At 45.9% G+C, this 25255-nt stretch overlaps 2 non-coding genes across 2 annotated transcripts; one reads left to right on the top strand and one right to left on the bottom strand.

Annotated features, from left to right (window-relative positions):
- The first annotated feature begins 1990 nt into the window (after positions 1-1990).
- Positions 1991-2062, top strand: trnaw-cca (transfer RNA tryptophan (anticodon CCA)). Its single transcript has one exon. It is a non-coding gene; the product is annotated as a tRNA-Trp (tRNA).
- Positions 2063-13831: 11769 nt separating this feature from the next.
- On the bottom strand, positions 13832-13904 carry trnak-cuu (transfer RNA lysine (anticodon CUU)). The gene has a single exon. It is a non-coding gene; the product is annotated as a tRNA-Lys (tRNA).
- Between the last annotated feature and the right edge of the window lie 11351 nt (positions 13905-25255).

Below are 25255 nucleotides of genomic sequence, written 5' to 3'. Positions count from 1 at the left end.
CTCCAAGCACAGACCTGCACCTTGATGACGTCACTCTTCGCTGCCGCCGCCCTCCTGCACCAGCTCGCACTGCTCCCTGGAGGAGTCTCCCGGGACCTCCAAGCTGCTCCCAGAGCCGCTCACCGTTCCTTTTATGGCCCCGACCTGCCGCTGGTGTTCTCCCGTTAGTGTATCCAGGCTGCGGGTGGCCACACCGAGGGCAGCAGAGGGGTTTCTGCATTAGTTCTGGGTGGGAACAGTATCTTTCCCCTTCTCTCTTCCTCTTGTCTACATCCCTGTGCTTTTATTTCTCTATTTATTCCCCCTGTCTCAGTTTCTAGCGTTTTAAAGGGAACAAATGATGAAATGGGTATCACTGTGGAACAATTTCTCTCACTCAAAGATAGACGCATTACCGTTGCGCCATGAGGTCTAGGTAGCTAGCCGTTGATATTCAGGTTCATATATAAATATATCTATATGTATCATAACCGTTCGCTGGTGGTCGAGGGGTTAAGATCCGGCGCACTAAACTGGTTTCAATTCTCGATCAATTCATCGCATGAAAATAATTGAGGTTTGTGAGACGATTAATAATTGCTGTAATCACCATGAATACCAATACTTTCTGTGATAGACCGAGCTTACAGACTATCTGGCTTCTCCTGCCCTTTGCCGGGCACGTGTTTGTGGTTTAATTTAGTAAACTGGGTGAGTTCGCTGATCGCGGGGAGACGGTAGGAGCCTCTGTGGCCCCACTGTGAGGATGTGGAAGTGAACACGGTGGCTGGGTGATCCGTGACATTTCTGTAAAGGGCAGTGGAGGAGAAGGATTGAGAACTTTCAGTGTGGGACAGAAGTTGTTTCAGGTGAGCCAACACATTCCCGATCAGCACAGAGGGAGCTCACTGGTCAGCTGCTCTCTGTTGGGGCTGTTGTGCCAGAGGTTTCTGTAGTGCAGTGTTTATCACATTTGCTTTATACGTGAAAAGTATCCTGTTTGATTCTGGGTAGAAAAATGATGTTTAAATTGCTATAAGGGAACAATCGGAGGAGAGTTTTGTCTCCTGGAAAATGCTGCCTGACCTGCTGAGATTTCCAGCATTTGCTGTCGTTATTTGCTATTTATTCTCCTGGTAAAAGGGCTCCCTTATTCCTGAATTGCTCTTTATTTCACTTCAATAAACAGATAACTTTCAGTGAGAGAAAACGGATCCACCGGGGACCTTTCGCGTGTGAGGCCAACGTGATATCCGCCACACTGCAGCCCATCAAAGGGCGAGAAACCACTGAATATAAAGGAGGAGCTCACAAATATCAGGGGCAGTGCAGTCTGGTCAACGTCAAACACTCCTTTCTTATTCAGCAGAGGCATGAACGGGAGTCAGACGCCGCAAAGTTTAATTAAAGGCACAAATACAAGTAACACTTCCAAATCTTTTCACTGTAAGACTATTTCTCTTTATTTGAAATCCTACTGCGTTGAATCTGAAAATGATCACCATGGGATTTTATCTTCGCTGCTGATTTTAATTTCTCTGCACGGAAGGAATAACCGGTGCTGTTAAATTTGACAAACGTTGCCCCAGTTTCCTGGTGACATCGGCAATACAGTGTGTAAAATGGGTTAACATGCTGAAGAACAGAAGAACAAAACAAATAGGAGCAGGAGTCGGTCATACGCCCCTCGAGCCTGCTCCGCCATTTAATACGATCATGGCCGATGCGATCATGGACTCAGGTCCACTTCCCTGCCCGCTCCCCAAAGCACAGGACAAATGATTGAAGTATCGACTGTCCCTCAGTTAGCATTTCTTTCATTGTGCAAAAGAAGGTGACGGGTTAATTAATGATGCTTTTCCATGAACGCAACACAAAAGTTTAAGAAAAAAACATACGGTGACTGGCAGGTGAGCGTTGCTTCTGACACCTGGTGGGAATGGGCAGGGAATTTAAAGCCCCTTGTGTTGTGAAAGCTTCATATAGAGGAACATCTCAGACACATTGTGTAGGCCTCGTGGCGCAACGGTAGCGCGTCTGACTCCAGATCAGAAGGTTGCGTGTTCAAATCACGTCGGGGTCACTGTTCTTTCAGAATTAATATTTTCTTTGCTGTTTGGCAATAACCAGACCCTTGTTCCAAGGTCTGTCTCATTGTTTCCCCAGTGTCAGGCAGAGATGCGCCTGCTGCCCTCATTTAATTCATGTGACAGGACACACAAGTTCCAAATCAACTTGCAGGTGGCCACACACACCGCCGAGCGGTCGAAGGTGCTGTGATTAGATCGCAGTTTTCTCTGGAGGTGTGGGTTTGAATCCAACTTCTAACATTTCTTGTTTTTAATCATAAAGCGAAACTCATTGTTTGACACCACGACCAACTCCTTAAAACTGGGATTCAGCAGTTCACCTGCTCGCTTAACATTTCCGTCTGACCTGGTGCTGAAAGTGGAGATGTTTCCACAATGTCGCGGTTAACACGTTCACCTCACACGCGAAAGCTCACCAGGCGTGAATATTTTCTGTAGCTTTCTCCTCATGCATGCTCAGGGGCGAGTTTGTTCTCCTGTGAAAAGTTCATAAGATGATAAACATGTAAGGATTAGGGGCCGGAGTACGCCATCCGGCCCCTCGAGCCTGGTCCACCATTCAAGAAGATCCTGGCAGTTCCTCGACAGCAAGTTTGAACATCTGGGGCAGAGCCAACAGGCACCTGTCTGCAGTCAGTGAGAGAACGGTATGTTTGGCAGAAGCCTGGCGAGCTCAGTCAGTGAAATATAAGACTTTTAATCTCAGGGTCGTGGTTTCGACACCAACATTGGACATTTACATTTTTCATAGAATTATAGAATGATAGAAGTTTGCAGCACAGAAGTAGGGCATTTTGGCCCATCACTTCCACCCCGGCCAACAAGAGGCGATCCAGCTTCATCCCACTTTCCAGCTCTGGGTCCATAACCCTGCAGGTTACGGCACTTCAGGTGCACATCCAAATACTTTTTACATGTGGTATCTGCCTCCGCCATTCTTTCAGGCAGCGAGTTCCTGACCGTCACAAACCTCTGCATGAAGAATTTTACCTTCAAATCCTCTTTAAACCTTATACCAATTACTTTAAATATATGCCCCCTGGTTGTTGACCCCTCTGCTATCCACTATATCTAGGCCCCTCATATTTTTATACATCTCAATGTTGTCTCCCCTCAGCCTCCTCTGTTCCAATGAAAACAAACCCAGCCGATCCAATCTGTCCTCATAGCTAAGATTCTCCACGCCTGGCAACATCCTCGTAAATCTCCTCTGTACCCTCTCGTACAATCACATAATTCCTGTAATACGGTGACCAGAACTGCACACAGTACTCCAGCTGTGGCCGAACCAGTGTTTTATACATTTCAAGCATAACCAACCTGCTCTTCTATCCCATGCCTCAGCCAATAAAGGTAAGCATTCCGTGCGCCTTCTTACCCACCTTATCCAACTGGCCTGCTACCTTCAGGGATCTGTGGACATGCACTCCAAGGTCCCTTTGTTCTTCCACACTTCTCAATGTCCGACCATTTAATGTGTGTTTCTTTCCTTGTTTGCCCTCCCCAAATGCACAGCCTCACACTTCTCTGGATTAAATTAGTATCACCTGAAAACGTTTTAATCATACCTCCTATATTTAGGTTAAGATCATTGATGTTGCCACTAAAAGCCAGGGACCTAGCACTGAGCCCTGTGGAACCCCACTGGAACCATCCTTCCAGTCCCAAACACTCCCATCAAACATTACCCTTTGCTTCCTGCCTCTGAGCCAATTTTGGATCCAACTTGCCACTTTGCCCTGGTCCCATGGGCTTTTACTTTCGTGACCAGTCTTCCATGTGGGAACTTGGCGAAAGCTTTGCTAAAATCCTCATACACTACATCATACGCACTGCCCTCATCAATCCACTTGGTTACCTCCTCAAAAAATTCAATCAAGTGAGCCAGACACAAACTTCCCTGAACAAACCCATGCTGACTATCTGTGATTAACCCATGTCTTTCTAAATGCAGAAATTAAATCATTGATAAATTTTATCCTGCTTTCACGGGAAAACACCATTAATTAACTGATGATCTTTATTGTGTATGTATAAAATAAGTATACATCCTGTACACTCAATGTACAGTTGCATAAGACCACTGGATGCATCTTCACACTGTATGCACTATGCTTATACCACCAGAGGGTGCAACTGGTGGAGACCTCGGGGTCACCTGTCCACGACAGGTAACCAGGTATAAAAGGGAGCTCACAGTACTGTACCCTCACTCAGGAGCTGCAATAAGTGGACGAAGGTCACCACAGTTCAAGTACAATACCTTACCTCGTGGAGTCATTACTAGAGTGCTTACAAACACAACAACTGGTGACGAGAATACGAATTTCCATGTGACAATGGCTAACCTTGGCACGTTTGAACAATTCGCCGATGGGGAAGTTTGGGAGGCCTTTGTGGAAAGGCTCGAACACTTCTTTATTGCGAATGACGTGGGGGAAGAAGACCCGACATCGCTGGCTGATAAGTGCTGAGCTATCCTGCTCAGCAGTTGTGGGCCCACCGTCTATGGCCTTGTCAGGGACCTGCTAGTCCCAGAGAAGACAATAACATATGTGGAGCTCGTAACGCTGATACAGGAACAGCTCAAACCTATAGAGAGCATCCTCACAGCCAGACACCGGTTCTCTCCCCACCGGTGGATCCGAAGGCCAAGAAATCGCAAAATATGCTGCAGACCTGAGACGATTGGCTGCACCATGTGATTTTAGCGATCACCTCACCGAAGCACTAAGGGACATCTTTGTTACTGGAATCGGTCACGAGGGCCTTCTCCACAGGCTCCGCTCTGCGGACATCACGGTCACCCTGCAGAAGGCAATTAACGTGAGCCAGGCGTTCATGATCTCGGCCTGCGATTCCAAGTGGATGTCTCATCCCCAGGACTCTAACCCAGCAAGTACTGTGAACTGAAAGTTGCCTTTTAGAGGCAGGGCTGCTGCTAGCAGTCTCTCTCAGGGAAGAGAGAACAGAACACCGAGTCACAGAATCCTGAGTCCGCCACATGGGGCCAACCGGCCAACCCCATGCTGGCGCTGTGGAGGAAATCAGAGGGACCACCAGTGCCGCTATAAACACTATACTTGCAAAGGCTGTAACATGAAGGGCCACCTCCAGCGAATATGCAAGAGAAATCGTACTCACCGAGTCGATGAAGAGTTGGCTGATCATCCGGAGTCCAGCGACGATGAGGTGTACGGAGTGTTTACCTGCACCACCGAGAGTTCCCCGTTGAAAATGGAAGTTGAAATCAACGATGTTCCAGTCACGATGGAGGTGGACATAGGGGCTAGCCAGTCACTGATGAATCAGGCGGCCTTTGAGAAACTCTGGGACAATCCAATCGAACGACCTAAAATGATCCCGATCGAAGTGAAACTGCTCACCTACACAAACGATACATCCCAGTCGTTGGCAGCGTGGATGTCCAGGTGTCCCATGGCGGCGAGATGCACAGGTTACATTTGTGGATCGTTGCTGGGGATTGTCCAAAGCTATTAGGAAGAAGGTGGAAGAAAAAGATCACTTGGAGCTGGGAAAAGCTCCAACCTCCAGCGATCGACATCCCTCATGGCCCCGAAGTTGGATCCAGCACAACACCTGAAAAACCAACCACCCAACTCGACTGTGAGGCGACGACACAGACCGCTCAACCCAACGGAGAGATGATCCAGCCCAAACAACCAGACCTCACCTTCCAGGCTCCAGTGGCAGGACTCCAGAGGAAGAAAATTCACGCAGAAGGTAACTTCCCGGCTTCCGTGGCAGAACCTGGGGAGAAAAGGATCACCGCAGCCTACCTCATGGAGAGAAAGAAGATGGCGTCCGAACCACGAGGTGAAGGGCCTGAAGTCAAGATGGCGACAGCCAGACCACAAGGGAGCAACACGTGATGCCGAGTGGCGAACCGGATTGGGGTAAAGATTGCAAGACCCTCTTAAAGGAGACCGGCAACCCATCACAATTAAAGGGACAGTTCCACTCTTTATGCAGCGATGATGGTGATACATATGTAAAAGATGTAACTGACAATTTCAAGTTTGTAAATGTAACTAATCATGATAAGTCAGGCGATTGCGGTCAGAACCAAAGTATTGTGAGAGTCAACGAAGTGATGACGTGCGATGGTGGGATTTACAAGCATGCCGACAAAACCAAGGGCAACCTCCCGTCAGCACCCAGGTCCAGCGATCATGTAGCCTGCCCCTCCGGGACCAATGTGATACCCCAGGGAGTGTGGCCACACACAGAGGGAGCATACCAGCTGCAGGCCCAGTGATCAGCGGACGGCAAAGGCACCATTACCGGTACCCTGCCCCCTCTCTGGCCACCAGGGCCAGTACTGGGAGCGAGCGGATAGCACCCTCCTGCCCTCCCAACGGGACCTGGGATGACCAGGCTCCCACTATCGCTGAAGAGCAGCAGGGAGACAATGCAGCCTTCAAAGGAGGACAGGGAGGCCACACACTCCTGTGGCTCTGCCCATCATGAGGCAACGGCAAAGGCTCTGAGACTCAGCCAGGTGAGCGATCTGAGCCCACCCAGCTGGCAGGGGACACAGCGCCGCCATCAGACAACCTGGACACAGTCTGGTTACTCTGGAACTAGTGTCCTCACCCACCTGCACCTACACAACCCAGGGGCAAGGCTGTGATACCACGTATGTACCTTACCTGTAAAATGTACTTGTTCCACTACTGTAGAACCCAAACAGTGATGTAACTAATCCGATGTTTTTTTGTTCTTTCTTTCTGTACAGGTCTGCACTTGCAGGTGTTGAGCCACACACATGGTCTATGTATGGGGGGGCTGAATGGATGTATGTAGCCATGGACACACATGGATCACACCCAGAACCCACTCAACCCCCACTGCAACCTCCAACCATCCACTGCTGAACATTTCCCAATGTCGTGGCAATAAGGACTTGGGGGTCCACAGGGAGAGAACCAAGCCAAAGCATAGACAAGGTGCAAGGGCTTTGGGTCTCGGGCCAGAGCACACAATGCAAAGGCCAGTGGCACAAGACTAAGGGGAGAGTGATGTTGTGTATATATAATATAAGTATACTCCCTGCACACTCAATGTACAGTTACAAAAGACTACTGGATGTACCTTCACATTATATACACTATGCCTGTACCACCAGAGAGTGCAACTGGTGGAGACCTAGGGATCACCGGAACACGACAGGTAACCAGGTATAAAACGGAGCTCACCATACTGTACCCTCACTCAGAAACTGCAATAAATGGACTAATGTCACCACAGTTCAAGTACAATACCTTGCCTCTTGGAGTCATTACTTGAGTGCTTACAGACACAATAGAAAGAGATTGAACATTAAATGGTAGGACATTGAGAATTGTAGAGGAACAAAGCGACCTGGGAGTGCATGTCCACAGATCCCTTAAGGTAGCAGGCAAGGTGGATTAGCTGGTTAAGAAGACATACAGAATGCTGGCCTTTATTAGCCAAGGCCTAGAATAAGAGAGCAGGTGGATTATGCTTGAATATAAAACACTGGTTAGGCCACAGCTGGAGTACTGCGTGCAGTTCTCGTCACCACTATACAGGAAGAAGACTGTGATTGCACTGGAGACTTACAGAGGAGATTTCGAGGATGTTATCGGGAGTGGAGAATCTTAGCTATGAGGACAGATTGGATAGGCTGGAGTTGTTTTTCTTGGAAAAAGTGGGCTGATGGGAGGCATCATTGAAGTGTATACAATTATGAGGGGCCTTGATATAGTGGACAGAATAGGCCCATTTCCCTTAGCAGAGGGGTCAACAACCATGGGGCATAAATTTTAAGTCATTGGTAGAAAGTGTAGGGGGGATTTGAGGGAAAATTTCATCACGCAGAGGGTCTGGAACTCACTGCCTGAAAGGGTGGGAGAGGCAGAAACGCTCACCACATTTAAAAAGTGCTTGGATGTGCACCTGAAGTGCCGTAACCTGCAGGGTTATAGACCGAGAGCTGGAAAGTGGGATTAGGCTGGAGAGCCTGTTATTGGCCGGCACGGTCACGATGGGCCGAAATGGTCTCCTTCCATGCTGTAAACTTCTGATTATATAATTCTATGAAAAATAATCACCAAAAGTGGCGCTCGCACCTCTGACCCTGAGATTTAGAATCTCATGATCTACTGACTGAGTTAGCTGGGCTTCTTCAAAATGCACCTTTTTGTCGTTGATTGCAGCCAGGCGCCTGTTGGCTCCGCCCCAGATGTTTAAACATGCTGTCGAGGAACTGCCAGGATCTTCTTGAATGGTGGACCAGGCTCGAGGGGACGAATGGCGTACTCCGGCCCCTAATCCTTACATGCTTATGATCTTACGACATTTCGCAGGAGAACAAACTTGCCCCTGAGCATGCATGAGGAGAAAGCTCCAGAAAATAATCCCGCCTGGTGAGCTTTCGCGTGTGAGGCGAACGTGTTAACCGCTACACTGCGGAAACATCTCTACTTTCAGCACCAGGTCAGACGGAAGTGTTAAGCGAGCAGGTGGACTGCAAAATCCCACTTTTCAGGCGTTGGTCGTGGTGTCAAACAATGAATTTCACTTCATGATTAAAAACAGGAAGTGTCAGAAGTGTGAGGTGAACCCACACCTCCAGAGGAGACTGCGACCTAAACACAGAACCTTGGACCGCTCGGCCATTCTGATTATTTAGGGCTATATGTGGCCAACTGCAGGTTTATTTTGAACTTTTGTGTCCTGTCACATGAAATAAATGAGGGCAGCAGGTGTATCTCTGCCTGACACCGGGGAAATAGTGAGACAGACCTTGGAGCAAGGGTCTGGTTATTGCCAAACAGCAAAGAAAATATTAATTCCCGAATTACCCTGAAGAACAGTGACCTCGACGTGATCTGGGGTCAGACGCGCTACCGTTGCGCCACGAGGTCGATACAGCACATCGGAAATGTTTGACTATATGAAGGTTTCACAATACAAGGGGCTTTCAAATCCCCGCCCATTCCCACCGGTGTCAGAAGCAGCGCTCATCTGCCAGTCACCGTATGTTTTTTTGTTCAACTTTTGTGTTGCTTTCACGGGATTGCATCATTAATTAACCCGTCACCTTCTTTTGCACAATGAAAGAAATGCTAACTGAGGCAGAGTCGATACTTCAACCATTTTTTTCTGTGCTTTGCATAGAAACATAGAAACATAAAAACATAGAAACATAGAAAACAGGTGCAGGATTAGGCCATTCGGCCCTTCGAGCCTGCACCACCATTCAATATGATCATGACTGATCATTCACCTCAGTACACCTTTCCTGCTTTCTCTTCATACCTTTGATACCTTTAGCCGTAATGGCCACATTTAACTCCCTTTTGAATATATCTAACGAACTGGCCTCAACAACTTTCTGTGGTAGAGAATTCCACAGGTTCAGAATTCTCTGAGTGAAGAAGTTTCTCCTCATCTCGGTCCTAACTGGCTTACCCCTTGTCCTTAGACTGTGACCCCTGGTTCTGGACTTCCCCAATATCGGGAACATACTTCCTGCCTCTAACCTGTCCAATCCCATCAGACCTGTATATGTTCTATGCGATCCCTTCTCATTCTTCCAAATTCCAGTGAAGAAAAGTCTAGTTGATCCAGTCTTTCTTTACATGTCAGTCCTGCCCTCCCGGGAATCAGTCTGGTGAACCTTCGCTGCACTCCCTCAATAGCAATAATGTCCTTCCTCAGATTAGGAAACCAAAACTGTACACAATATTCCAGGTGAGGCCTCACCAAGGCCTGCGTCCGCGCACATACAGAGGCTGAATTCCAGGACATAGTCGATGTATTTACTGAGGCGTATGAAAGCATGAGCCTTACGCTAAACATCCGTAAGACAAAGGTCCTCCACCAGCCTGTCCTCACCGCACAGCACTTCCCTCCAGTCATCAAGATCCACGGCGCGGCCCTGGACACCATGGACCACTTCCCATATCTCGGGAGCCTCCTATCAACAAGAGCAGGCATCGGCGACGAGATTCAACACGGCCTCCATGCGCCAGTGCAGCCTTCGGCCGCTTGAGGAAAAGAGTGTTTGAAGACCAGGCCCTCAAATCTGTCACCAGGCTCATGGTCTACAGGGCTGTAGTAATACCTGTCCTCCTGTAAGGCTCAGAGACATGGACCATGTACAGTCGACACCTCAAGTTGCTGAAGAAATATCACCAACGATGTCTCCGCAAGATCCTACAAATCCCCTGGGAGGACAGACGCACCAACATCAACGGCCTTATTCAGGCTAACATCCTCAGCTTTGAATCACTAACCACACTCGATCAGCTCCGCTGGGCAGGCCACATAGTCCGCATGCCAGACACAAGACTCCCAAAGCAAGTGCTCTACTCGGAACTCCTTCATGGCAAACGAGCCAAAGTGGGCAGCAGAAACTCTACAAGGACACACTCAAAGCCTCCCTGATAAAGTGCAACATCCCCACTGACACCCAGGAGTCCCTGACCCAAGACCATCCGAGAGGGCGCTGAGCACCTTGAGTCTCAACGTCGAGTGCATGCAGAAATCAAGTGCAGACAACAGAAAGAGCGTTCGGCAAACCTGTCCCACCCATCCCTTCCCTCAACGACTATCTGTCCCACCTGTGATAGGGTCTGTGGCTCTAGTATTAGACTGTTCAGCCACGAAAGAACTCACTTTACGAGTGGAAGCAAGTCTTCCTCGATTCCGAGGGACTGCCAATGTAGATTCCAAAATTCATGGAAACCCCCCAGTGTTTGGACTCAATGAAAAGGAAATTCGATTTAAACCTATTAAACATAAAGTTTGGGATTGTAAAAAGCATATGGAAGAAATCTACAATTCTCAACCAAATTTGGGATTTTAAAAGACATGTTTGGGCCTGTGGTTAAAAGCTGCAGTGACAGAGGGGTGGGATTTAGAGTTTGGATATTGTAGATAATCAGTTTGTCTGGGGGAGCTCTTTAACCACAGTCAGACCCCCAGAAAACATTAGCATTTAAACAATCGACCACAGAAGAAACATTATCCACCCCACCCACAGGATCCAAATATCACATCCATATTCCAATACCTTTTCAACATGTATAGAATAATCTGGCTCAGCTCAGACTTCGCGAAGCCAAAGCAGTGCTATTACAATGGACAAGAGTTCATCAGTTCATAAATAAGGAGTATCACCATCCCAAAGTCTATCAACACCAGATTAAAACATTTAATCAAGTCTCAGTTAGCTAGTCCGCCAAAACTTACACTAAGAAGAACACTTAAATCAATGGGCAGCAAAACTTAAACAAAAGAAACGTTAGATTTGGCACGAAGATTAAGCAGCCTCTCAGAGTATAACTGGGAGCCTATCGTACCAAGAGCAACCTATTTTTCTGACCATTACTTTGGAACAACACGATCAAGATCGAGAGCAAACGGCGAGATAACACAGGAAGAGACATCACGACATCGGAGAAAAGAACTTCAAAAAACCAATCAGTGGAACATCAATACCAACTGACTTGGTAACAGGCATCAACCGGACCACCGCGACCGACGGACCCAACCAGGAAAATCAACCACTAGAAAACCGGTATCCACGCAAGTTTTCCACTCTACAATTTGTTCCTCGACTGTCCAGCAGGTAAAAATTACCGAAACAACTTAAAACCCGATTGCTGACAAAGGATACCGCCTTCGGGACAGTCAGAATACTTCGTCACAGACAAGGCACCGGAAGGCTGGAAGGTAGATCACACCGGTTGCGGGAGAGCTGGTTGGTGGTGACATGGAAGTGTCTGCAGTGTGCGGGACCAGACTGCTTCCACACATCCACAATGAATGTCCCACCCTTTATTTGGGAAAAGTACAATTGAGAGTGGACAAGTTCCATCCCGGTCAGAGCAATCTGAAGCTTTAACTGACTGACACCCTGGTTTGGGATTGTAATGTCTGTCAGCATGTAATGCTTGTAGCTCCACACTGTGGATGTGGACGTATTGTGTACTGCAACTGTATAGTTAATCATTAAACAGAACAGGCTCTTTCTGGAGAGTTCCGAGAGAGCAGCCTGTGTGTTAGGAAGCTGTGTGTGCTGTGCTCTGTGAAGATATCACAGGGATGTCTTGCAATATGTGCATCTATCTGTCTCTGTGGTGCAATGGATTAGTGCGTTCAGCTATTAACTGCAAGGTTGGTGGATCGTAGCCCATTCAGGGACAAAGCCTTTAATTGTTTTTCCCTGAGGATTCGGTGCCGTGCAGTTCCAGGTTGTCATTGTGCGTTTTGGCTGCATGAATATATTACGCAACCATTGTCAGCTGTGCTGTTATCAAGTTATACCAACTGTTACTTGCATTTTCGCGTGGTTGTTCATTGTCTCGTCGCCAATTGATACGCTCATAATAAAGAATGAAACTGAGTACTGTGACCAATGAGTAAGTGTGACATCAGCTCCTTTAATAAAACTCCAGAGTGCTTTTATACCATGGTGCCAAGGGATGCTGGAATCCCTTGGGACTCCAACAGGTCGGCCCTCTGGTGGTGGTGTGATACAGATCGGCAAGGGTTAAATACATAACACAAGGTGTGCACGGAAATCAACCATCAAAAGCCCTGTCATTAACCACAGGGGTTTCCTGCAATTTTCTGATCGCAAAGCGCTTTCAGTCCTTGTCCTTAAAATTGCAGATGTGGGAATTGGGGAGTTTAATGACTTTGAAAGGAGAACATTGTTGTTTGGTGCAGTTCCGTTCAGAGAAATGTTTGTGAAAGGAACGTTTTGCAGAGAGAGGGATTGAGCATTTCAGCTTGTTGCTGAACACTTCTCTCTGGGCACTGAGCTAAGCAGCAGTTTCCGTAGTGTAGCGGTTATCATGTTTGCCTCACACGCGAAAGGTCTCTGTTTCGAGCCTGGGCGGAAACATTATTTGTGAAGCAAAAACTTGTCTGCAATAAAATTAAACAAAAGCTGTCCGAGATACATTGTCGCATGAGCAATTAACGTTTTAAAACTAATCTACTCAAATACAGAGTGTGTAAAATCAGATCGGGGATAAAACTTCATCAAGGGTTAAAGTTTCACTGATGATTAAAGTTCAGTTATTGAAATTTCGATTGTCCCTGTTCGCTTTTCTTTCATTCTGTGAAACAACACTATCGGTTTATACCATCAGATCTAAGATGCATTTGAAACCCACAAACAACTCATTAATTATTGGCTCTTCCCCAGTTCCAGAGCTCAGAGGGTTATTGTCCATCCCTGGGATGCAAACTACCTCGGACCCGGGGCAAAGCTCCTCGTGCACCGAGCACAGGCTCAAGAAAACCCCGGGGGAGAGGATATCCCGATCACTGGGCCTTCCAGCAACACTGAACAAGCGTCCGGTCTGAAAATTTCCCGAGTAATAACTTGTAACTGAAGCATCCAACAGTCAGGATGGCCGAGTGGTCTTAGGCGCTGCGTTCAGGTTGCAATCTGCTCTGGTAGTGTGGATTCGATTCCCACTACTGACATTCAGTGTTTTTAATTACAAACTCATTTGTTTTGACACCACTCTGAAGTGCTTTGGGAAATCCATCGAACTTCATAAAATTACTCCACTTCAATGACAAACGGTGATATCAAAGTTAATTCCCAAACCGGGAAACGATCCCGGGTGGCTGCAGCGAAAGGAATGGTTTTGTGAAGCATTGAAAGGTGCCCTCGAAATAATAGAAGATTATGGGTTCATTAATGATGTTTTTCCGTGAAAGCAACATAAATTTTAAGAAACAGTAATCGACTAACACGGGGCTCAAACCCACGACCCTGAGATTAAGAGTCTCATGCTCTACCAACTGAGCTAGGCGGGCTTCTCAACATCTACCCTGTCAATCCCCTTCAGAATATTGTCCGTTTCAACGAGATCACCTCCCATTCTTCGAAACTCCAGAGAGTATCGGCATATTCTACACAATCACTCATCATAGGACAGCCCTCTCATCCCAGGAATCAATATGTTGAACCTCTGTTGCACCATCTCCAAGGCAAGTATATCCTTCCTTAGATAAGTACTATGGGCGAATATCCTGTTTTTCTGCTGATTCTACGGTTGTATAAAAAGTTATTAAAATTCAACAGTCGCTGGTCAAACATATTTGTATTTCCTTCAGTGTGCAATACATGTGGGTACATTAATGCTGATTGAAACAATTATTCAGTATTTCACCGACTTGAATTATTTTTAATGAACTTGCTCTGTAACAATGTTTTCCCTGGCCGAAAATCAAACACTGACCACAGCAATGAGAACACCAAACCCTTACCACTGGACTGCCAGGGAGCACTGTTTGCAGTTGCCCCATAGTACCGAATATATAGCCCACAGTACAAGAGTAAGGAAGTCTTGCTACAATTATACAGGGCCCTGGTGATACCACACCTGGAGTACTGCACACAGTTTTGGTCTCCTTATCTGAGGAAGGATACACTTGCCTGGGAGGTGGTACAACAGAGGTTCACCAGATTGATTCCAAGGATGAGAGGACTGTCTTAAGTTGAGAGATTGTGTAGAATGGGATTATACTCTCCGGTAGTTTAGAAGAATGAGAGGTGATCTCATTGAAACACACAATATTCTGAAGGGGATTGACAGGGTAGATGCTGAGATGTTGTTTCCCCCGGGTTGGAGTATCTAGAACCAGGGGGCACAGTCTCAGGTTAAGGGGTCGGCCATTTAAGACAGAGATAAGGAGGAATTTCTTCACTCAGGGGGTTATGAATCTGTGGAATTCTCTGCCCCACAGGCCTGTCGATGCTGAGTCTCTGAATATATTCAAGGCTGAGTTCGATAATTTTTGGAGTCTCAGGGAATCAAGGGATCGCGAGATCGAGCGGGAAAGTGGAGTTGAGATCGACGATCAGTCATGATCACATTGAATGGTGGAGCAGACTTGAGGGGCCGTATGGCCTACTTCTGCTCCGATTTCTTATGTTGTTATCTGTACTGGCTCTGTAAAAGAAATTTCCATTAGTCCCATTACCCAGCACCCTGCAAATGTTTATTTTTCAACTATATTTTCCTTTGGAAAGTTACTATTAAATCTGCTTCCAAAACCCTGTCAGGCAGAATAATATTCACATTAATTTTATACAGCCCCATTTTAGACATTACTTTCCCTGCTTTGCATGTCATGCGTGGGCAAATGCATGGCAGATGAAGTATGATGTGGATAAATGTGAGGTTATCCACTTTGGTGGTAAAATCAGAGAGACAGATTAGGAAAAGGGGAGGTGCAATGAGACCTGGGTGTCATGGTACATCAGTCATTGAAGGTAGGCATGCAGATACAGCAGGCGGTTAAGAAAGCAAATGGCATGTTGGCCTTCATAGGGAGGGGATTTAAGTACAGGGGCAGGGAGGTGTTACTACAGATGTACAGGGCCTTGGTGAGGCCGAACCTGGAGTATTGTGTACAGTTTTGGTCTCCTAACTTGAGGAAGGACATTCTTGCTATTGAGGGAGTACAGTGAAGGTTCACGAGACTGATTCCCGGGATGGCGGGACTGATATATCAAGAAAGACTGGATCAAGTGGGTTGTATTCACTGGAGTTCAGAAGAATGAGAGGGGATCTCAGAAACATTTAAAATTCTGACGGAGTACGACAGGTTAGATGCAGGAAGAATGTTTCCAATGTTGAGGAAGTCCAGAACCAGGGGTCACAGTCGAAGGATAAGGGGTAAGCCATTTCGGACCGAGATGAGGAGAAACTTCTTCACCCAGACAGTGGTGAACCAGTGAAATTCTCTACCACAGAAAGTTGTTGAGGCCAATTCACTAAATATATTCAAAAACGAGTTATATGTAGTCCATACTACTAGGGGGATCAAGGGGTATGGCGAGGAAGCAGAAATGGGGTATTGAAGTTGCATGTTCAGTCGTGAACTCATTGAATGGCGGTGCAGGCTCAAAGGACCGAATGCCCTACTCCTGCACCTATTTTCTCTGTTTCTATTTTTCTGTGAATTACTATCTTGTCTCATTTTACACACTGCATTTTAGGACATTGCTTTAAAATGTTTGGTGCCTGCGGCACCAGCCATTGTTAGATTTAGTCACACACCATCCTGACTTGGAAATATATCGGTCATTTCTTCATCGTCAATGGGTTAAAAGTCTCGAACTCCCTCCCTAACAGCTCTGTGGGAGCACCTTCACCACACGGACTGCAGCGGTTCAAGATGATGGCTCACCACCACCTTCTCAAGGGCAATTAGGGTTGGGCAATAAATTCTGGCCTTGCCAGTGACACCCAGATCCTGTGAATTAATATAATAAAACACTATTTTAGGAGTCTGGTTCTAAATATTCTTTGCTGACGACACCAGGAATCTGGGGCAACTTTTGTCAAATTGGGCTCAAAACTGGAGCGGTAATTCCTACCGTACACAGAAAATAGAATCAGTATTGAAGATAAAATCACATGGTGCTCATTTTCAGAATCAACGCAGTAAGATTTGAAATAAAGTGAAAGAATTTCACAGTGAAAGGATTTGGAAATTAAATGTGACTTGTATTTCGCTCTTTACTTAAACTTTGTGGCGTCTGTCTGCCATTCATGTCTCTGTTGAATAAGGAAGGAGTGGTTTGACATTGACCAGACTGCACTGTTCCTGATATTTGTGGGCTCATCGTTTATAATGAGATGTTTCTTAACTATTGGTCAGTGCCCAATTTAGCTCAGCCGTTGCTTCGTCGTACCAACTTTGTGAAAAGTTTGAATTTGTCTGAATGCACTTGCTACCTGGTGTTTTTGTTGTCATTTTCAATCCCCTTCTTTCGCACTGAAACAAATTGTAACCGTGTTTTTAAATTAGCAGTGCGAGAATTTTGCAGGGCATATTTAAATGCTTCACAAAACCTTTCCAATCGCTTCAGTTACCAGGGTTCGATTCCCAGTTAGGGAAGTAATTTTGCTACCACTAAGTTTAGTAATTTAATTAAATTACACAGATGACCCAAAGCACTTCAGAGTGTTGTCAAAACAAATGCGTTGATAATTAGAAAGAAGGAATGTCAGAAGTTGGACTTGAGTTTCTGGGATGGAGTATAAATCACCCTCTGTGCACTGGAACTGGGAAGGGTGAATAATGAATGAGTTGTTTCCGGGTTTGAAATGCGGCTCAGATCTGCTGGTATTAACCGATAGCATTGTTGAGCAGAATGAAAGAAATGCTAACATGATCACTGAGGGTCAGTCGAAAGTTCAACAACTTTATTTTAATAATTTGTGAAACTTTAATCATTGAGGAAGTTTTATTCCCTTTCTGATTTTACACACTCTGTATTTTAGGAGACTGGTTTTAAATGTTGATTGCTCACCATGGGATCAGAGAAGTTTACAGGACGGAAGGAGGGAATGAACAATTAAAATCAGTTTTTGTTACAAAAATAACATTTTCATTTGGGCTCGAACCAGGGATTTTTCGCGGGTGAGGCGAACAAGATAACCGCTACACTAAAGAAACTGCTGCTTAGTGCAGTACCCAGAGAGAAGTGTTCAGTGACAAGCTGAAATGCTGAATCCGTTTCTGCCAAAAATTCCTTTCACAAACATTTCTCTGACCGAAACTGCACAAAACAAAAATGTTCCTTTCAAATGTGCCAATTATTTTCGTTATGCTTTTATTTTGCTTTCATGGGATAAAATAATTAATGATTCAATCATCTGCTTTTACACAATGAAAGAAATGCTAACTGAGAGAATGTCAATCCTTCAATAACTTGTTCTGCGCTCTGCATGTTTGTAATGTCGCCAAGTTTGCTGATGATACAAAGATAGGTGGGAAAGCAAGTTGTGAGGAGGACGCAAACAATCTGCAAAGCGATATCGATAGGGTCAGTGGGTGGGCAGAAATTTGTCAGATGGAGTATAATGTGGGAAATATGAGGTTATCCACTGTGGGAGCAATAATAAAAATGCAAATAATTATTTAAATGGGGAGAGATTACGAAATGCTGCGGTGCAGAGGGACCTGGGGGTCCTTGTACATGAAACACAAAAGGTTAGTATGCAGGTACAGCAAGTAATTAGGAAGGCAAATGGAATGTTAGTCTTTATGACAAGGCGGTTGGAGTACAAAAGCAGGGAAATCCTGCTACAACTGTACAATTGTGAGACCACCAAGTGCAGAAGCTCTAAAGGAAAATAAGAAGCGCAGGGGTGCAATTAAAAAATATATCAGGAAGGCAAAGAGAGAGCATGAAAAAATGTTGACAAGTAAAATCAGGAAAAACACAAACACAAAGACATTAAGTGTAAGAGGATAACTGGAGAAAGAGTGGAGCCTATTAGAGACCACAAAGGAAATCTGTGTGTGGAGGCAGAAGACGTGGCTATGATTCTTAATCGATACTTTGCCTCTTTTTCACAAAAGAGAGGGACTGTTGATGTAGCACTTCAAAGACCGGACCTTGTCCGGGTGAAATGTGCCCGCATTGTCTCAGTTGCTTTTCGACCGAGAGCACCTCTGGTTCTACTAAAGAGTCGAGTCGAGTAGGTCTCAATTCAACATCAGCTCTTTATTTCTCCAGCATATGCACGATGTTTTAGAAATATATTAAGAGCAATGGATAACTAAACAAAGGGTGGGTCTATTAGATACCATGAGGGTAATCGGTGTGTGGAGGCGGAAGATGTGGAGATGGTTCTGAATGAATACTTTGCGTCTGTTTTCACAAAAGAGAGGGGCGATGCAGACACTACTATCGAGGAGAAGAAGTGTGAAATATTAGATGAAATAAACATAGTGAGAGATGAGGTATTAAGAGATTTAGCAGCTGTGAAAGTGGATATCCCCAGGCCCGGATGAAATGCATCCCAGGCTGTTAAGTGAAGCAAAAGAGGAAATAGCAGAGGCTTTGACCATCATTTTCCAATCCTCTCTGGCTTCAGGTGTGGTGCCAGAGGACTGGAGGGCTGCTAACGTTGTACCTTTGTTTAAGAAGGAAGAAAGGGAGAGACCGAGTAATTACAGGCCAGTCAGCCTAACCTCGGTGGTGGGTAAATTATTGGAAAAAACCTAAAGGACAGGATAAATCTTCACTTAGAAAGACACGGATTAATCAACGACAGTCAGTACGGATTTGTTAAGGGAAGGTCGTGTCTGACTAACTTGATTGAATTTTTTGGGGAGGTAACCAGGAGGGTTGATGAAGGCAAAGCACATGATGTAGTGTGTATGGATTGTAGCAAAGCTTTTGAAAAAGTCCCACATGGCAGACTGATCACAAAAGTAAAAGCCCATGGAATCCAGGGCAAAGTGGCAAGTTGGTTCCAAAACTGGCTCGGAGGTATGAAGCAAAGGGTAATGGTTGGTGGGTGTTTTTGAGACTGGAAAGATGTTTCCAGTGGGGTTCCGCAGGGCTCAGTACTTGGACCCTTGCTTTTTGTGATTTACATCAATGATCTACACTTGAATATCGGGGTTATGATTGAGAAGTTTGCAGATGATACTAAAATCTGCGGTGTGGTTGATAATGAAGAAGAAAGCTGCGGAATGCAGGAGGAAATCAATCAACTGGTCAGGTGGGCAGAACAGTGGCAAATGGAGTTTAATCTGGAGAAGTGTGAGGTCATGCATTTTGGGAGGGCTAACAGGAAAGGGAATACACATTAAATGGTAGGACACTGAGAAGTGTAGAGGAACAAAGGGACATAAGAACATAAGAACATAAGAAATAGGAGCAGGAGTCGGCCATACGGCCCCTCGAGCCTGTTCCGCCATTTAATACGATCATGGCTGCTCCGATCATGGACTGGGTCCACTTACCTGCCCGCTCCACATAACCCCTTATTCCCTTATCGTTTAAGAAATTGTCTATATCTGTCTTAAATTTATTCAACGACCCAGCTTCCACAGCTCTCTGGGGCAGTGAATTCCACAGATTTACAACCCTCTGAGAGAAGAAATTTCTCCTCATCTCAATTTTCAATGGGCGGCCCCTTATTCTAAGATTATGCCTCCTAGTTCTCGTCTCCCCGATCAGTGGAAACATCCTCTCTGCATCCATCTTGTCAAGCACCCTCATAATCTTATACGTTTCGATAAGGTCACCTCTCATTCTTCTGAATTCCAATGAGTAGAGGCCCAACCTACTCAACCTTTCCTCATAAGTCAACCCCCTCATCTCCGGAATCAACCTAGTGAACCTTCTCTGAACTGCCTCCAAAGCAAGTATATCCTTTCGTAAATATGGAAACCAAAACTGCACGCAGTATTCCAGGTGTGGCCTCACCAATACCCTGTATAACTGCAGCAAGACTTCCCTGCTTTTATACTCCATCCCCTTTGCAATAAAGGCCAAGATTCCATTGGCTTTCCTGATCATAAATTTAATTTAAGACAGAGATAGACAGTTTCTTAACTGATAAGGGAATAAGCGGTTATGGGGAGCGGGCAGAGAAGTGGACCTGAGCCCATGTTCGGATCAGCCATGATCGTATTAAATGGAGGAGCAGGCTCGAGGGGCCGTATAGCCTACTCCTGCTCCTATTTCTTATGTTATGTTCTTATCACTTGCTGTACCTGCATACTAACCTTTTGTTTTTCATGCAAAATTTCCCCAGGTCCCACTGTACTGCAGCACTTTGCAATCCTTCTCCACTTCAATAATAACTTGCTCTTTGATTTTTTCTGCCAATGTTCATAACCTCACACTTTCCAACATTGTACTCCATCTGCCAAATGTTTGCTCACTCACTTAGCCTGTTTATGTCCTTTTGCAGATTTTTTGTATCCTCTTCACACATTGCTTTTCCTCCCATCTTTGTATCATCAGCATACTTGGCAATGTTACACTCGATCCCTTTTCCCAAGTCATTAATATAGATTGTAAATAGTTGCGGCCCCAGCATCGATCCCTGCGGCATCCAACTAATTACTGATTGTCAAACCGAAAATAAACCATTTATCCCGACTCTCTGTATTCTGTTAGTTAGCCAATCCTCCATCCATGCTAATATATTACCGCCAACCTCGTGAAATTTTATCTTGTGCAGTAACCTTTTATGTGGCACCTTGTCAAAATGCTTTCTCGAAGTCAAAATACATCACATCCACGAGTTCCCTTTATCCACCCTGTTCATTACATCCTCAAAAAATTAATAATTGCTGTAATCACCATGAATACCTATACTTTCTGTGATAGACCGAGCTTACAGACTATCTGGCTTCTCCTGCCCTTTGCCGGGCACGTGTTCCGGGTTTAATTTTACAAACTGTGTGAGTTCGCTGATCGTGGAGAGACGGTAGGAGCCTCTGTGGCCCCACTGTGAGAATGTGGAAGTGAACACGGTGGCTGGGTGATCCGTGACATTTCTGCAAAGGGCAGCGGAGGAGAAGGATTGAGAACTTTCAGTGTGGGACAGAAGTTGTTTCAGGTGAGCCAACACATTCCTGATCAACACAGAGGGAGCTCACTGGTCAGCTCCCCTTTGTTGCGGTTGTTGTGACAGAGGTTTCTGTCATACAGCGGTTATTACGTTTTCTTTACATGAGACAGGGCCCTGGTTCAATCCTGGCCATGAACTTTATGTTTAAACTTGCTATAGAGGAACAATCAGAGGCGAGTTTATTCTCCTGGCAAATGCTGCCTGATCTGCTGAGATTTCCAGCATTTGCTGTTTTTATTTGCTATTTATTCTCCTGGCAAAAGGGCTCCCTTATTCCTTCATTGCACTTTATTTCACTTCAATAACTTTCAGTGAGAGAAAACGGATCCACCGGGGACCTTTCGCGTGTGAGGCCAACGTGATATCCGCTACACTGCAGCCCATCAAAGGGCGAGAAACCACTGAATATAAAGGATGAGCTCACAAATATCAGGGGCAGTGCAGTCTGGTCAACGTCAAACCCTCCTTTCTTATTCAGCAGAGGCATGAACGGGAGTCAGACGTCACAAAGTTTAATGAAAGACACAAATATAAGTAACACTTCGAAATCTTTTCACTGTAAAATTCTTTCACTTTATTTGAAATCCTACTGAATTGAATCTGAAAATGAGCACCATGGGATTTTATCCTCACTGCTGATTCTATTTTCTGTGCACGGTAGGATTATCCGGTGCTGTTAAATTTGACAAAATTTGCCCCAGATTCCTGGCGTTATCGGCAATGAAGGTTTTGAACCAGAATCCTAAAATACAGTGTGTAAAATGGGTTAATATCCATAAGAACATAAGAAATAGGAGCAGGAGTCGGCCACACGCCCCATCGAGCTTGCTCCGCCATTTAATACGATCATGGCCGATGCGATCATGGACTCAGGTCCACTTCCCTGCCCGCTCCGCAAAGCACAGGACAAATGATTGAAGTATCCGACTGTCCCTCAGTTAGCATTTCTTTCATTGTGCAAAAGAAGGTGAGGGGTTAATTAATGATGCTTTCCCTTGAAAGCAACACAAATGTTTCAGAAAAAAACATACGGTGACTGGCAGGTGAGCGTTGCTTCTGACACCTGGTGGGAATGGGTGGGGATTTTAAAGCCACTTGTATGTGAAACCTTCATACAGACGAACATCACATGCTTTTGGTCTAGACCTCGTGTCGCAATGGTAGCGCGTCTGACTCCAGATCAGAAAGTTGTGTGTTCAAATCATGTCGGGGTCACTGTATTTTTGGAAATTGTTCTTCCAGAATTAATATTTTCTTTGCTGTTTGGCAATAACCAGACCCTTGCTCCAAAGTCTGTCTCACTGTTTCCCCGGTGTCAGGCAGAGATACGCCTGGTGCCCTCATTTATTTCATGTGACAGGACACAACAGTTCAAAATCACCCTGCAGGTGGCCACACCCAGCACTGAATAGTCAGGATGTCCGAGCGGTCTCAGATGCTGTGTTCCGTTTGCAGTCTCCTCTGGAGGTGTGGATTTGAATCTGACATTTCTTACTTTTTATCATTAAGTGAAACTCATTGTTTGACACCACAACTCACTCCAAAAAACTGGGATTCAGCAGTTCACCTGCTCGCTTCACATTTCCGTCTGACCTGTTGCTGAAAGTGGAGATGTTTCCGCAGTGTGGCGGTTCACACGTTTGCCTCACAAGTGAAAGCTCACCGGGCGGGAATGTTTTCTGTAGCTTTCTCCTCATGGATGCTCAGGGGCGAGTTTGTTCTCCTGTGAAACGTCATAAGATCATAACCATGGAAGGATTAGGGGCCGGAGTAGGCCATTCGGCCCCTCAAGCCTGGTCCACTATTCAAGAAGATCCTGGCAGTTCCTTGACAGCAAGTTTAAACATCTGGTTATGTTCCTAACATCATTTGAACCGCCGTGTTTCCGTAGCCTCGTTGTTATCACGTTCGCTTCACACGCGAAAGGATCCCGGGCGGAACGTGATTTTTGAGACTATTTTTGCTGTGAAATAAATTGAACAAAAGTCGCCCCAGATTCCTTGTCACATGAGCAATAAACATTTTAAATCAGTCTCCTAAATACAGAGTGTTATGTCTTGAATAAAGAATCTGACCAGATACTGCAAACTCAAAGTAAGGTGTGACCGTCGTCCTTTCTTACAAGTCTCCAGTGTGCATCTCCAACCTGTGAGGCCTCCTGGTGTGCAGGTGCTCCCAAGGGATAGTGGGATCCCTTGGGACTCCAGTGGATGAGCCCTCTGATGGTTAAACAAGGTATTTACAGGTTTATACATGTAACAACACTCCCCCCGCACCGCTCCCCGCAGCCTCCCCAAAGTCAGTAGTGTAACTCTTTACAATTTGAGTCAATCTGTGGCCTTCCTTTCCCTGGTTGAACTTCTCGGTGCAAATGCTGGTTTTGGTGAGTCATTTGTTGGGACCTCGCTGGCCTGCTGGGCATAGTGAGTCCTGCTGGGCTGCTGCGGGTGATGGGTTCTGCTTCGTGGTCAACCGCTGGGTTGAGTGCCACTTGTGTGTGTGTTGGAGGAGTGAAAAAGGTAGAGTCTATTGTGGGTTGTTCTGGATAGTCCATGAATCTGAGTTTGGTTTGGTCCAAGTGTTTCCTGCAGGTGAGTCCATATGAAAGTTTGACCAGGAACACCCGACTCCCCTCTTTGGCCACGACAGTGCTGGGAAGCAACTTGGGACCTTGTCCATAGTTCAACATAAATACAGGATAATTAATCTCGATTTCGCGTGACACATTTGCTTGATCATGATATGTATTCTCTTGAAGCCGCCTGCTCTCTTCCTGTTTGTGTAGATCAGGGTGGTCCAACGAGAGCCTTGTCTTAAGGGCCCTTTTCATGAGCAGTTCCGCGGAGGGAACCGCAGTGAGCGAGTGGGGTCTTGTGCGGTAACTAAGCAGGACTCGGGATAGGTGACACTGCAGTGAGCCCTCAGTTACCCTCTTCAAGCTCTGCTTGATTGCTGCACTGTTCTCTCTGTCTGACCATTGGATGTTGGTTTAAACGGGGCAGATGTCACATGTTTGATCCCATTGCGTGTCATGAACTCTTTGAACTCAGCACTGGTGAAGCACAGCCCATTGTCACTGACAAGAACGTTAGGCAGGCCGTGCATGGCAAACATGATCCGCAAGCTTTCAATGGTGGCAGCGGAAATCATCTCATATTCAATCCACTTGGAGTACGCATCTACAACCACAAGGAACATTTTACCCAAGAACGGGCCTGCATAGTCGACGTGTGCCCTAGACCACGGTTTGGAGGGCCAAGACCAAAAACTTAGCAGCGCCTCCCTGCGTACATTGCTTAACTGCGTGCATGTATTACATCTGTGAACGCAGGACTCTAAGTCCGCATCGAGATTGGGCCACCACACGTGGGATCTGGCTATCGCTTTCGTCATTACAATGCCTGGGTGGGTACTGTGGAGATCACTAATGAAAGTGTCCCTGCTCTTTTTTGGCACCACTACTTGATACAGTCTGCCTGTATGGACATTTTATCTCTGCGCCGCTGGTACGGCTTTATTTCTTCCTGCATCTCTAACGGAACACCAGACCAACTCCCGTGGAGCACACCGTTTTTTACTAAGACAATGAGGGATCCGGGCTCATCTAGGTTCTAATCTGTCGGGCGGTAACAGGTGATTGCTCACTCTCGAATGCTTCCATTACCATAACTAAATCTGGGGGCTGTGCCATCTCCACCCCTGTGGTGGGCAATGGCAGCCTACTGAGAGCATCGGCACAGTTTTCTGTGCCTGGTCTGTGGCGGATGG

Source organism: Pristiophorus japonicus, unplaced genomic scaffold (genome assembly GCF_044704955.1).
Source record: "Pristiophorus japonicus isolate sPriJap1 unplaced genomic scaffold, sPriJap1.hap1 HAP1_SCAFFOLD_147, whole genome shotgun sequence".
Classification (NCBI taxonomy): Eukaryota; Metazoa; Chordata; class Chondrichthyes; family Pristiophoridae; genus Pristiophorus; species Pristiophorus japonicus.
Note: the sequence above shows the minus strand (reverse complement) of the source record. Positions and strands in the feature narration are given on the sequence as shown.